This window comes from Hyla sarda, chromosome 10 (assembly GCF_029499605.1).
Source record: "Hyla sarda isolate aHylSar1 chromosome 10, aHylSar1.hap1, whole genome shotgun sequence".
Taxonomy (NCBI): Eukaryota; Metazoa; Chordata; class Amphibia; order Anura; family Hylidae; genus Hyla; species Hyla sarda.
Window position 1 is genome coordinate 139027826 of NC_079198.1, and position 15563 is coordinate 139043388.

The following is a 15563-nucleotide window of genomic DNA, read 5'->3' on the forward strand; positions in this document are numbered from 1 at the left end:
GCAACGTTTGTGTCAGGAAGCGCCCCAGGACTTAATGTCACCAGTGGTCCAATCGAGGGTAAGAGTGTGACGCTGGAGCCAGAGCAAACCAAGCAGAATGTCCGAGGTACAATTTGGCAAAAATTGTCACGCGGGGAGAGGAGGAATTCACACCTAGTAACGCCTCTCCCACGTTAACTAGGTGCGAGCATTTCCCTGAGGCGGAGGGCGAATAGGGCAGTCTTTAAGGAAATGTTCAGTACTGGCACAGTACAAGCAGAGATTTCCATTTCTGCGGCGAATCCTCTCTTCTTGGGTCAGGCGAGACCCGTCCACTTGCATAGCCTCCTCGGCGGGAGGCACAGGGGTAGGTTGAGGACTCTGGAAGAGCGGTGCCAAGCGAGAAAACCGCCTGGTGTGAACAAGATCCTTTTCTTGGCGAAGCTCCAAGCTCCTGGCGTCTTTCAGAGAAACGCATATCAATGCGGGTGGCCAAGTGGATAAGTTCAGACAAGGTAGCAGGAATTTCTCGTGCGGCCAGAACATTTTTGATGTGGCTTGATGTGGCTGGATAAACCTTTCTTGAAGGTCACGCAGAGGGCCTCATTGTTCCAAGCTAGCTCAGAGGCGAGGGTGCGGAACTGGATGGCATATTCGCCCACTGAAGAGCTCCCTTGGACGAGATTCAGAAGAGCTGTCTCGGCAGAGGAAGCCCGGGCTGGCTCCTCGAAGACGCTGCGTACTTCGGAGAAGAAGGACTGGACAGAAGCAGTGGCAGGATCGTTGCGGTCCCACAGCGAAGTGGCCCAGGACAAGGCCTTTCCAGATAACAAACTGATCACGAAAGCCACCTTAGACCATTCTGTGAGGAACTGGTCCGACATAATTTCGAGGTGCAGGGAACATTAGGACAGGAATCCCCGACACAACTTAAAGTCTCCATCAAATTTCTCCGGGAGAGACAAGCAGACTCTAGGGGTAGTTGCAGCAACTCGGAGTGGAGGAGATGCTGGAGCTGGCGGAGGAGATGGTTGACGCTGGGCTGGCAGAAGCTGCTGGAGCATGGCGGTCAACTGGGTCAGCTGTTGTCCTTGTTTGGCGATCTGCTGGGACTGCTGGGCAACAACGGTAGTGAGATCAGCAAGACTCGGCAGCGGCACCTCAGCGGGATCCATGGCCGGATCTACTGTCAGGATCCGGGCTGGTATGCAGGAAGGGCACTGGAGTGGATCCTCTGTGTCAGTGAGGCGATGGCGTGGGCCGTACCAGGGGAACGGAATCTAAGAGGTTACTGGTTTTCACAAGAGCCCGCCGCAAAGCGGGACGGACTTGCTGCGGCAGGTAACCCCCAGGTCGTTCCACCCAATAGCGACTCAACCTCACTGACAGCTGAGACAGACGCGGTACACAAGGACAAGGCAAGGCGAGGTCAGACGTAGCAGAAGGTCAAGGCAGGCGGCAAGGTTCGAAGTCAGGGGCAACGGCAAGGGGTCTGGATACACAGGCTAGGGAACACACAGAAACGCTTTCTCAGGGCACAAGGCAACAAGATCCGGCAAGGACAGGAAGGGGAAGAAGTGTGGGGAGTGATTGGAACTGATTGGGCCAGGCACCAATTAATGGTGCACTGGCCCTTTAAATCTGAGAGACCCGGCGTGTGCGCGCCCTAGAGTGCGGGGCCGCGTGCGCCGGGACTGAGCAGGAGGACAGGGCAGGTGAGTGGAACGGGATGCAACCCGCGGGCAGGCACGTCCCGCCACGCGGATCGCATCCCCGCCGGGGGACACAGAGCAGCGCTCCCGGTCAGCGAGTCTGACCGGGGCGCTGCAAGCAAGATCAGAACGCCGTGAGCACTCCGGGGGAGGAGCGGGACCCGGAGCGCTCGGTGTTACACTTGTATATAGGAGCAGTATTATAGTAGTTATATTCTTGAATATAGGAGCAGTATTATAGTAGTTATATTCTTGTATATAGCAGCAGTATTATAGTAGTTATATTTTTGTATATAGGAGCAGTAGTATAGTAGTTATATTCTTGTATATAGGAGGAGTATTATAGTAGTTATATTCTTGTATATAGGAGCAGTATTATAGTAGTTATATTCTTGTATATAGGAGCAGTATTATAGTAGTTATATTCTTGTATATAGGAGCAGTATTATAGTAGTTATATTCTTGTATATAGGAATAGTATTATAGTAGTTATATTCTTGTATATAGGAGCAGTATTATAGTAGTTATATTCTTGTATGTAGGGGCAGTATTATAGTAGTTATATTCTTGTATATAGGAGCAGTATTATAGTAGTTATATTCTTGTATATAGGAGCAGTATTATAGTAGTTATATTCTTGTATATAGGGGCAGTATTATAGTAGTTATATTCCTGTATATAGGAGCAGTATTATAGTAGTTATATTCTTGTATATAGGAGCAGTATTATAGTAGTTATTTTCTTGTATATAGGAGCAGTATTATAGTAGTTATATTCTTGTATGTAGGGGTAGTATTATAGTAGTTATATAAGCAGTGTAGAGTGAAATGGCAATGTCCAGAATACACAAAAAGAGGGGTGGTTGTAGTAAATGCCACGAGGAGACCGGGTAAGCAGACATATGTTGGGGGGTGCAAGTTTAAATGAGACAGTCAATTCATAAATCCATGTGTAGAAGAAACTGCACTCATCCACTGCGATATGCTGCAACCAAGAAAAATCTTTTTTCAACCAGGTAGATGGAGGTCCGTGGACGTCCTCCACATCCTCTGCCTGTCCCGGATCTCCATCTACCCGGTTGAATAAAGATTTTTCTTGGTTGCAGCATATCGCAGTGGGTGAGTGCAGTTTCTTTTACACATGGAATTATAGTAGTTGTATTCTTGTATATCGGAGGCAGTATTATAGTAGTTATATTCTTGTATATAGGGGCAGTATTATAGTAGATATATTCTTGTATATCGGAGGCAGTATTATAGTAGTTATATTCTTGTATATAGGAGCAGTATTATAGTAGTTATATTCTTGTATATAGGAGCAGTATTATAGTAGTTATATTCTTGTATATAGGAGCAGTATTATAGTAGTTATATTCTTGTATATAGGAACAGTATTATAGTAGTTATATTCTTGTATATAGGAGCAGTATTATAGTAGTTATATTCTTGTATATAGGAGCAGTATTATAGTAGTTATATTCTTGTATATAGGAACAGTATTATAGTAGTTATATTCTTGTATATAGGAGGCAGGATTATAGTAGTTATATTCTTGTATATAGGAGCAGTATTATAGTAGTTCTACTCTTGTATATAGGAGCAGTATTATAGTAGTTATATTCTTGTATATAGCAGCAGTATTATAGTAGTTATATTCTTGTATATAGGAGCAGTATTATAGTAGTTATATTCTTGTATATAGGAGCAGTATTATAGTAGTTATATTCTTGTATATAGGAGCAGTATTATAGTAGTTATATTCTTGTATATAGGAGCAGTATTATAGTAGTTATATTCTTGTATATAGGAGCAGTATTATAGTAGTTATATTCTTGTATATAGGAGCTGTATTATAGTAGTTATATTCTTGTATATAGTAGCAGTATTATAGTAGTTATATTCTTGTATATAGGGGGCAGTATTATTGTAGTTATATTCTTGTATATAGGAGGCAGTATTATAGTAGTTATATTCTTGTATATAGGAGCAGTATTATAGTAGTTATATTCTTGTATATAGGTGGCAGTATTATAGTAGTTATATTCTTGTATATAGGGGCAGTATTATAGTAGTTATATTCTTGTATATAGGAGCAGTATTATAGTAGTTATATTCTTGTATATAGGAGCAGTATTATAGTAGTTATATTCTTGTATATAGGAGCAGTATTATAGTAGTTATATTCTTGTATATAGGGGCAGTATTATAGTAGTTATATTATTGTATATAGGGGCAGTATTATAGTAGTTATATTCTTGTATATAGGAGCAGTATTATAGTAGATGTATTATTGTATATAGGGGGCAGTATTATTGTAGTTATATTCTTGTATATAGGAGGCAGTATTATAGTAGTTATATTCTTGTATATAGGAGCAGTATTATAGTAGTTATATTCTTGTATATAGGTGGCAGTATTATAGTAGTTATATTCTTGTATATAGGAGCAGTATTATAGTAGTTATATTCTTGTGTATATGAGCAGTATTATAGTAGTTATATTCTTGTATATAGGAGCAGTATTATAGTAGTTATATTCTTGTATATAGGAGCAGTATTATAGTAGTTATATTCTTGTATGTAGGAGCAGTATTATAGTAGTTATATTCTTGTATATCAGAGGCAGTATTATAGTTATGATTTTCTTTTACATTTTTGCAGCATTTATCTATCTATCTGCCTATTTTTTTTCTTTGCCTTTTATTTTTACACTTTTTAAATTCAATTTATTTATTTTATTTTTCTTCAGACTCACATTATTGCCCCCCCCAACTATTTTAAAATGGAATTCAGTAGAAAATCCTCAGGAGATCAATTTCCACCCTCTGTAATAGCGCAGATATTTCTGCATAAAGTTGCTCTTGGGATTCGCAGTTGTCCATATGGGGAGGACGTCGCTGATTTAAGTGGAACTTTCCTCTTGAACAAAGCACAAAAAGTTCAAGTAAAAAGTATTAAAAAAATAAAAAATACTACTCTCCGGCACACATAGGAAAGACACATACATTAGCCGGTGTACGCCATTATTTCCCGAGCTGTCCCCTACAAAAGTATAATTGCTTCATAGCAGAGAAACTCCTCATTCGGTGGAGAAGCATTAGCAAATACTGGTTGTGTTTGAGGGTGATAAAGGCGGAGGTGATGGATTGCATCCCGCTCGCTCTCCATTCTAAGACACCGATGCTACAGTCTGTAAGGATTTATGCTCCAAGTGGGATGTATAGTATGAACTAGTAGGAAGCACATCACAGGAACAGACTGTCATTTCAAATTCTATATCTTCTTCATTCCCCTTGGTAAATGACTCACTGAAACGGAGAATCTTCAAGGAAAAAAAAAAGCGGAAAAATAAATAAAAAAATAAAAATAAAACAAAACAAAAAAATTAAAATCTAGAGTGAAACAACAGTAAAAATACACACAATAGAATGATAAATTCTTTATCTGGTGATCGTGCGCACAATTCCGTACAGCTGGGATTGAGTCGGTACCAGATAAAGCAAAAGTGTGAAATTAAACGCAGACGGGCCGGAGGATATGAGGCATTTTTTACCTTTTGCTCAGGAACAAAGAACATTGATTTACCATGTAAAGGGCTAAAAACTTACGATATTGGGGAAATCAACCCGAAATATAATTTTATATCAGGATGTCTTGTCACCAAAGAGGCACCTTATAGCACAAAGTCGTATTTGGGCAATGGTTTCTGGGGGAAATAAATATGCAAATTAAATTCCTGATTACAATTATTATGGATAACGATGAATAAAATCCTCCCCAGGGGAACCAGATACCTGTTTGCATTCTGCTGGGTCATGTTAGGAGACAGAGGATTAGGCCTGGTCAGTAACCAGTCTTAAAAGGGGACTCCGCCTCTAGATATCTTATTCACTATCCAGGGGATAGGATAGCGGATAAGATGTCTGATCGCAGGGGGTCCGGCCGCTGGGACCCTCCACAATCTCCGTACAGTCACCGGGTGTTCTGAACATTATGTTCAGAATCCTGGGTTCGGGCATCTGTGGTCATCACGCCATGCCCCCCTCGTGACATGATGCCATGCCCCCTCCAATCATGTCTATGGGAGGGGGCGTGACTGTCATCACGCCCCCTCTCATAGACATGAATGAAGGGGGCATGGCATGATGTCACGAGGGGGCGTGGCATGACGTAACTGCGGCCTCCCCAACCCAGCGTTCTGAACATAATGTTCAGCATGCTGGGTGACTACATAGAGATTGCAGGGGGGGGGGGGTCCCAGCAGCGATATCTAGGGGTGGAGTACCCCTTTAAGCTAAGCCTGCTACAAGCAAGTAACTAACTTTGGCTTTACCAGTGAACCTACATCCATTTCGAGTTGCTAGTGTCTAAACTGAGGAACATTTGGGTCAACAAAGACAACAAAGTCATCTCTACAATCCTGCAAACACTTAACTGTTTGTGGGCTTTCAGCTGGAGTTAGTGCTCTGTGGCTATGACATCACACTACTCTTTAGCGTACGCCCTGTGATAGGGAATAGGGATGTACTCAGCAGGTTCAGCCAGTTGTAGTATATGGTTTATGGGAACCTTATGTTACTTTGTCTGGTATTACATCAGACTTTAGGATAAGATTCAGGGAAATATTAGTGACAGCTAGATGGGGTCAGTCCTTATAATTGTTCGAGTTTGACATCTTCTGATTCATTCCTCACATCATCATTATCATTAATCGTTTGAACCATTACCACCAGTTTCTGTTGTCTATTGGTGAGTCGCTATTCTTCTTCTTGTTACCTGCCAGTATTAATATATGCTCTCTATGAGGGACATTTATCAATGTTTGCTTATGTATTCTTTTTTTTAGTAATTTTTTCCTTACTTTTTTTTTGCTTATGTGCGACGTATTTATCAACTGCTTTCAGCCTGTTGATAATTTTCTTTCACGTAAGCAATTTTTCCTTTTTTACTTTGGTAGTAGCTTTTTCTGCTCCATGTTTGAGCTGGAGTAAATTTAGTAAATATTTAACGCTGTTACGACTTTTTTTTGTGCAGTTGCGACTGTCGCAGTTAATAAATACCTGACTACCCGTAGTCCATTTTAAAATTATTACTACATAGTAAATTTTAGGAAAACTTGCTTTTCTCGCTTTCCAGTCAAAATGTCGCACGAAAAATCGTGTAGTCGCAGTTGCGACAATTTTGCGACAATTATAGTAAAGAAAACCTGACTAAACCCGTTGATAAATGTCCATATATATTTTTCCTGTGATTCTATGTTTGTCATACAATTTGGGCCTACTGTAAGTCCTGGGGGTATATAAGTACTTTTGGCAACAGATAGATAAGCCAACTGCTACAAGTGAAGTCCGATTCTGCCATCTAGTGACTAGCGGGTGACAATATGCCCATTATCTTTCTATCTCTCACCACTGAGTAGACATAAATGGACACTGTCAGATTTAAATACTTTTAATATGTTGTTCATCTTGGCAAAACATTAACCTTTCTAATATACATCATAAGAAAATTGTATTTCCTTTTTATAGAAACCATGGTTTGTAAAAAAAAAAAAAAAAAAAAAAAAAAAAACGCTAGGGGTCCCCATACCATCCAGAACATAATCCTGTCTGGCTGCAGCATCATCTTTGTCCCAGAAAAGTCCTGAAAGTGAGGACAGGACTAGCACTCCTCTTTGTTACCTCCTGTCCTATCAGGCTGCAGCATTAAAAGGGGGAGGGTTGGTGGTTACAGAGCAGCCTGCAGTGATTGGATGAAGAGACCCAGCACAGCACAGCAGACTCAGGGAGGAAGATGAGTCATGCAGAGTGAGGACACGCCCCCTCCAAAGCACAGGATGACAAACCAAGTGAGCAACAGAAGGAAGGTATTCGTGAGAGAAATATAGGTGCTAGACACATAACAATTATGTGTACTTGATCATGAAAAGGTACTGAGAAACACATAACATTTTTAATGGGATTAAGGAGTGCCACCGCCCATCTAAATAGAACTTGTCTACATCCACTTTTAATCGCAACATAATGTTTGCTAAAGTCATTGTACACACAGCACGTCAATAAGATCTCCCATGTTATTTGTGAGTCACCCCATAAGGACATTGTCTTTTGAGGATCTTGGGTCTGCAAGACCAAGCCCGACATCTACTGACTCCTCAGGGGAGGGTGTTAGTTGATGCTGGCCACACCCCTAACTAACTTACTCTTCAACCAGTGATATTCAAAATTAGAGATGTTTAGGAGCAGTTATGTCTCAGATAATTCCAGCACTAGATATATTGGTGTGCTTGTGTAGCCGGAGCCTGTGGAGACACCTCTCGAATATCATTGAGCGAAGCGACGTCCTGACATGTGGCCTCTCCTGGAGGGAGGTAACCAGAGGACGATATTGGACGATTTAATTAGAGATTTCACAGACAAGGGCTGAAAATTGCTTTATGTCAAGTTCATCCATGTCATGGAATCCAGCCGGGGACTCCTGGTTTAGAGCGGGGGTCAGATTTATCTTCCAAATGGTTTTTCATGATTGAAGATTTTCTTTTAAGGTTCCAGGAGATAAGAATGATGTGTGTGTAGTTCACATGTGGATTAAAGCAGGAATACTGTCTGCAAGATAACGCTGCATAGATCCTGGTTGCCTCCAGCTCTTGCAAAACTACAACTCCCTGTATGCTGGGAGTTGTAGTTTTGAAACAGCTGGAGACACAGTGGTTTAGAAACATTGCAATAGGGACTATATAAATATGTTAATACCTCTACAAAAGACCAACCCTCAACAAGGTCCACCATCCCACAGAGGTATTATGGCCATGCCATACCCTTAAAGGGGTACTCTGCCAAAAACATCTTATCCCCTATCCAAAGGATAGGGGATAAGATCTCTGATCGTAGGGGTCCCGCCACTGGGGACCCCCGCAAACTCTGGCCCAGCACCCCAGTCATCCATGCACGGAGCGAACTCTGCTCCGAGCCGGATGACCAGTGACTACAGCCGCCATGCCCCCTCCATTCATGTCTATGGGAGGAGGCGTGATGACTATGTACCAGCCGTCATGCCCCGCCCACAGACATGAATGGGCATGGCGCGACGTCACGAATGCAGAAGCTCCAAGCTTCCATGTTCCTGACACCACCACTGCCAGCCTGGAGATCATGGGGGTCCCAGCAGCGGGACCCCCCACGATCAGACTATCCTTTCGATAGGGGATAAGATATTTTTGGGCAGAGTACCCCTTTAAGCTAGAAACTAGAGTTCCAGTTGCTAGAACCTAACTTGAGACAGATCTGGGTGATCACGGCACCGTGAAGCATCCAGGAGATTTCACGCAGTAGCTGAGCAAGGACTCTTCTGCAAACACTTTACTCTTTGTGGGCTTGGAGTTGAAGTTAGTGCTTATTGGCTATCACATCAGGAACAAAACAATAATAATAATAATATTATTAATGATAAAAAAATAACATTATTCAAAATTGTCAGTATAAGTTATCTTATTATTTAGCGCCAACAAATTGCATAGCACTGTAATAAAATTTTAAAGGGCAAAAATCAGGAAAAAAAATCAGGACCCTCGTAATCTAAGGGCGGCACCGCGGCGTTCTGGACACAGAAGCTTGGAGCTTCCGTGTTCATCACGTAACGCCACACCCTCTCCATTCATGTCTGTGAGAGAGGGCGTGACGGCTAGTACATAGCCATTATGCCTTCTCCCATAGACATTACAGAAGGGGGCGTGATGGCTATGGTCGCCATCTTCCGAGAGGAAGCAGAGTTTTCTTCCTGCACTGGATGACTGGCGTCCCTCCGCATATAGACATCTTATCCCCTATCCTTTGTAAAGAGGATAAGATGTCTAGGGGCAGAATACTCCTTTAATGATAAGTTCTCCTAAAGATTCATTCATATATTAGAAGTAAATGGGGATGAGTCTGACACCTATATGCACTTTTTCAGGTCCAAAACATAACAATAAAAAACTTTCCACAATCCTTAACTTCGGACCCCTTATCCAGTCCCCCCTCCCCCACCTCTGCATCACTTGATATAAGGTGACGCTGCCAACATTCAATAGATTTTTCAATGTTAAAAAATAAATAAAATGATACAATATTCCTTTTATTATTTTTATTGATTTCTTAAATTTTTTTTTTTGACAAAAATATCCAATGACATTACATCTTACAACAACCAGTCAGACATTACTATTCATCGCCCATCGAGTTGCACCAGCGATGACATCAAGCGCCCGATTGGCCGCCTTAGGGGGGCAATTAGCACCAGCAGATTAGGCAAATCTTTTTGTTCTGCGGAGCCGTATGCTTCCAGCCTCAGTTCAGGAGGTTTATAACAGTTTTAAATAATGTTCTCAGTCATAAGTATTTAACCTTTGCTACAAAAGAGGCCTGCATTACTATTTATAAGAAAAATATATGGTTATTCTATGAGCGCGAGTGTAATTTGTTGTTCGGCGATGGCTCCCAGTAGTACTTAGCGCGAGGAAAATGCCATTCTGCCGAACTTATCCTTCATTTTCCTTACTAAGCCTTGATTTAGAGTGTCAGCTTTCTACCATTTGTTGTTGGGTTTCCGCGACCTTCCCAGGGAATTAATAAGGTTCTGGAGAGAAGCATTTTTCACAGGAAGAGGGATTCTTTCCCATTTTCTTCTGCCTGTTTTTTCCTGCTACTTTATTTTTCAAAAAAATACGATGTGTAAGTCCGACATGCAATGTACTGTAAATGGAGAGAGAATTTTACATATATTGTGGACGAATATATTTACTAAAATATAGAGTTATAAGTACAAAGATACAAACAAGAATGGACTGTGTGCGATCCTGGCCATCAGGTCATTGAAGGTGATTTGTCATTGGTCTTTAGGGAATATATCATGAATTTATACATTTGAGAATAAAACCAGGATAACTACTATAATACTGCCCACTATATAAAAGAATATAACTACTATAATACTGCTCCTATATACAGGAATATAACTACTTTAATACTGCCCACTATATAAAAGAATATAACTACTATAATAATGCTCCTATATACAAGAATATAACTACTATAATACTGCCTCCTATATACAAGAATATAACTACTATAATACTGCCTCCTATATACAAGAATATAACTACTATAATACTGCTTGTTACGCCTAGCGCTCCGGGTCCCCGCTCCTCCCCGGAGCGCTCACGGCGCCTTTCTCCCTGCAGCTCCCCGGTCAGCGCTGACCGGGAGCGCTGCCCTGTCATGGCCGTTGGGGATGCGATTCGCACAGCGGGACGCGCCCGCTCGCGAATCGCATCCCAGGTCACTTACCCGTTCCCGTCTCCTGCGGTCATGTGCTGGCGCGCGCGGCTCCGCTCTCTAGGGCGCGCGCGCGCCAGCTCCCTGAGACTTAAAGGGCCAGTGCACCAATGATTGGTGCCTGGCCCAATTAGCTTAATTGGTTCCCATCTGTTTCCTGGCTATATCTAGTCTACTCCCTTGCACTTCCTTGCCGGATCTTGTTGCCCTAGAGCCTAGTGAAAGCGTTTTTGTGTGTTTATACCCTGTGTACCAGAACTTTGCTATCTCCCCTGACTACGAACCTTGCCGCCTGCCCCCGACCTTCTGCTACGTCCGACTTTGCTTCTGCCTACTCCCTTGTACCTCGCCTTTCTTCAGCAGCCAGAGAGGTGAGCCGTTGCTAGTGGATACGACCTGGTCACTACCGCCGCAGCAAGACCATCCCGCTTTGCGGCGGGCTCTGGTGAAAACCTGTAGTGTCTTAGAACCGGTCCACTAGCACGGTCCTCGCTATCCCTCTCTGGCACAGAGGATCCACCTCCTGCCAGCCGGCATCGTGACAGTAGATCCGGCCATGGATCCCGCTGAAGTTCCTCTGCCTGTTGTCGCCGACCTCCCCACACTGGTCGCCCAGCAAGCCCGACAGATTGCCCAACAAGATCACCAGCTGTCGTACTTGACCACCATGACTCAGCAACTCCAGTCTCAGCTACAGCAGATTCAGTCTCAGCTACAGCAGCAGCAACCATCTCCTCCGCCAGCTCCTGCACCTCTTCCGCAGCGAGTGGCCACTCCTAGCCTCCGCCTGTCTTTGCCGGACAAATTTAATGGGGACTCTAAGTTTTGCCGTGGCTTTCTTTCCCAATGTTCCCTGCATCTGGAGATGATGTCGGATCAGTTTCCTACTGAAAGGTCTAAGGTGGCTTTCGTAGTCAGCCTTCTGTCTGGAAAAGCCCTGTCATGGGCCACACCGCTCTGGGACCGTGATGACCCCGTCACTGCCTCTGTACACTCCTTCTTCTCGGAAATTCGAAGTGTCTTTGAGGAACCTGCCCGAGCCTCTTCTGCTGAGACTGCCCTGCTGAACCTGGTCCAGGGTAATTCCTCCGTTGGCGAGTACGCCATACAATTCCGTACTCTTGCTTCTGAACTTTCCTGGAATAATGAGGCTCTCTGCGCGACCTTTAAAAAAGGCCTATCCAGCAACATTAAAGATGTTCTGGCCGCACGAGAGACTCCTGCTAGCCTGCATGAACTCATTCATCTAGCCACTCGCATTGACATGCGTTTTTCTGAGAGGCATCAAGAGCTCCGCCAGGAAAAAGACTTAGATCTCTGGCCACCTCTCCCACAGTCTCCACTGCAATCTGCGCCTAGGCCTCCCGCCGAGGAGGCCATGCAAGTGGATCGGTCTCGCCTGACCCTGGAAGAGAGGAATCGCCGTAAGGAAGAGAATCTTTGTTTGTACTGTGCCAGTACTGAACATTTTCTGGTGGATTGCCCAATCCGTCCTCCACGTCTGGGAAACGCACGCTCACACTCAGCTCTCGTGGGTGTGGCGTCTCTTGATGCCAAGTCGGCTTCTCCACGTCTCACGGTACCTGTTCGGATTTCCACTTCAGCCAGCTCTCCCCTCTCAGCCGTGGCCTGTCTGGACTCTGGAGCTTCTGGGAATTTTATTCGGGAGTCCTTTGTGAATAAATTCCATATTCCGGTGACCCGTCTTGTCAAGCCACTCCGCATCTCCGCGGTCAACGGAGCCAGGTTGGACTGTACCATACGTTTCCGCACGGAGCCCCTTCTTATGAGCATCGGATCTCATCACGAGAGGATTGAACTTTTGGTCCTCCCCAATTGCACCTCGGAAATTCTCCTTGGACTTCCCTGGCTTCAACTTCATTCCCCAACCCTGGATTGGTCCACTGGGGAGATCAAGAGTTGGGGGTCCTCTTGTGCCAAGAACTGTCTAAAACCGGTTCCCAGTAACCCTTGCCGTAACTCTGTGGTTCCTCCTGTATCCGGTCCCCCTAAGGTCATTAAGGACTCTGCCTGCCACAGGAAATGCCCCTCCCCCCCTCCCAGGCAAGCTTCTGTGTCCCCTCATGGCCCTCGTCCTGGTGTCACACTGCCCCGTGCCAGGTCTCGCCCTCTGCCCTCTCTCCCCATTCCTACTCCTGCGGTTCTGCCTGCCGTTGAGGAATCCCTCCTTCCTTTCCCGGTGTCCTCATCCCAGGGGAGGCAGTTACCCGATAAAGAGAAGGGGAGACCTAAGGGGGGGGGTACTGTTACGCCTAGCGCTCCGGGTCCCCGCTCCTCCCCGGAGCGCTCACGGCGCCTTTCTCCCTGCAGCTCCCCGGTCAGCGCTGACCGGGAGCGCTGCCCTGTCATGGCCGTTGGGGATGCGATTCGCACAGCGGGACGCGCCCGCTCGCGAATCGCATCCCAGGTCACTTACCCGTTCCCGTCTCCTGCGGTCATGTGCTGGCGCGCGCGGCTCCGCTCTCTAGGGCGCGCGCGCGCCAGCTCCCTGAGACTTAAAGGGCCAGTGCACCAATGATTGGTGCCTGGCCCAATTAGCTTAATTGGTTCCCATCTGTTTCCTGGCTATATCTAGTCTACTCCCTTGCACTTCCTTGCCGGATCTTGTTGCCCTAGAGCCTAGTGAAAGCGTTTTTGTGTGTTTATACCCTGTGTACCAGAACTTTGCTATCTCCCCTGACTACGAACCTTGCCGCCTGCCCCCGACCTTCTGCTACGTCCGACTTTGCTTCTGCCTACTCCCTTGTACCTCGCCTATCTTCAGCAGCCAGAGAGGTGAGCCGTTGCTAGTGGATACGACCTGGTCACTACCGCCGCAGCAAGACCATCCCGCTTTGCGGCGGGCTCTGGTGAAAACCTGTAGTGTCTTAGAACCGGTCCACTAGCACGGTCCTCGCTATCCCTCTCTGGCACAGAGGATCCACCTCCTGCCAGCCGGCATCGTGACACTGCTCTTATATACAAGAATATAACTACTATAATACTGCTCCTGTATACAAGAATATAACTACTATAATACTGCTCCTATATACAAGAGTATAACTACTATAATACTGCCTCCTATATATAAGAATATAACTACTATAATACTGCTCCTATATACAAGAATATAACTACTATAATACTGCCTCCTATATACAAGAATATAACTACTATAATACTGCCTCTTATATACAAGAATATAACTACTATAATACTGCTCCTATATACAAGAATATAACTACTATAATACTGCTCCTATATACAAGAATATAACTACAATAATACTGCCCCTATATACAAGAATATAACTACTATAATACTGCTCCTATATACAAGAATATAACTACTATAATACTGCTCCTATATACAAGAATATAACTACTATAATACTGTCTCCTATATACAAGAATATAACTACTATATAACTGCCCCTATATACAAGAATATAATTACTATTATACTGCTCCTATATACAAGAATATAACTACTATAATACTGCTCCTATATACAAGAATATAACTACTATAATACTGCTCCTATATACAAGAATATAACTACTATAATACTGCTCCTATATACAAGAATATAACTACTATAATACTGCTCCTATATACAATAATATAACTACTATAATACTGCTCCTATGTACAAGAATATAACTACTATAATACTGCTCCTATATACAAGAATATAACTACTATAATACTGCTGCTATATACAAGAATATAACTACTATAATACTGCTCCTATATACTAGAATATATCTACTATAATACTGTCTCCCATATACAAGAATATAACTACTATAATACTGCTCCTATATACAAGAATATAACTACTATAATACTGCTCCTATATACAAGACTATAACTACTATAATACTGCTCCTATATACAAGAATATAACTACTATAATACTGCTCCTATATACAAGAATATAACTACTATAATACTGCTCCTATATACAAGAATATAACTACTATAATACTGCTCCTATATACAAGAATATAACTACTATAATACTGCTCCTATATACAATAATATAACTACTATAATACTGCTCCTATGTACAAGAATATAACTACTATAATACTGCTCCTATATACAAGAATATAACTACTATGTTTATGCAGTTTCGTAGTCTTTCACGTTCTCTCCCGATATCTTATATTCCTGATTGCAGAGAATTAAATCCATGTTTTGCCTCCGTACAAAGCACAAGTGACAAGCTGAGAAATGTATCATTTAAGAAACACATGTACCGCGCCAATTTCTACAGAGTTTGTCATTGCTAAAGGGCAGTGCCCCAAGCCAGACATATTTACAGAGGCCCCAAGGGCTCGGCTCAGATCTCGCAGTATTTGAGGTATTAACATGGGAACGTTACCCTGTGGGATTCGACTAAAAAATTCCCACTGTTGTCTAATGAAACAGATTTTTTTATTTTTTTAAGTAAAAATTGACTTAGCGAACAGTTTCTGGTACATCAGCAGATTTTCTGCGCAGCTCAGAAATACACACTGATATTTTATTTATCATCTGAGTTGTTTTATTTTAAATC

The 15563-nt window shown here is 43.3% G+C and overlaps 1 long non-coding RNA gene across 4 annotated transcripts in view; it reads right to left on the minus strand.

Moving 5' to 3' along the window:
• Positions 1-15563, minus strand: part of LOC130293532 (uncharacterized) — a 196082-nt gene that overhangs the window by 127768 nt on the left and 52751 nt on the right. The window contains exon 3 of one of the 4 annotated variants that reach the window (XR_008848243.1): positions 9849-10418. The exons of the other annotated variants lie outside the window; for them this stretch is intronic. This is a non-coding gene — a long non-coding RNA (uncharacterized LOC130293532). Of the gene's footprint in view, positions 1-9848; positions 10419-15563 lie in introns of those variants that run through there. 4 annotated transcript variants of the gene reach the window in all.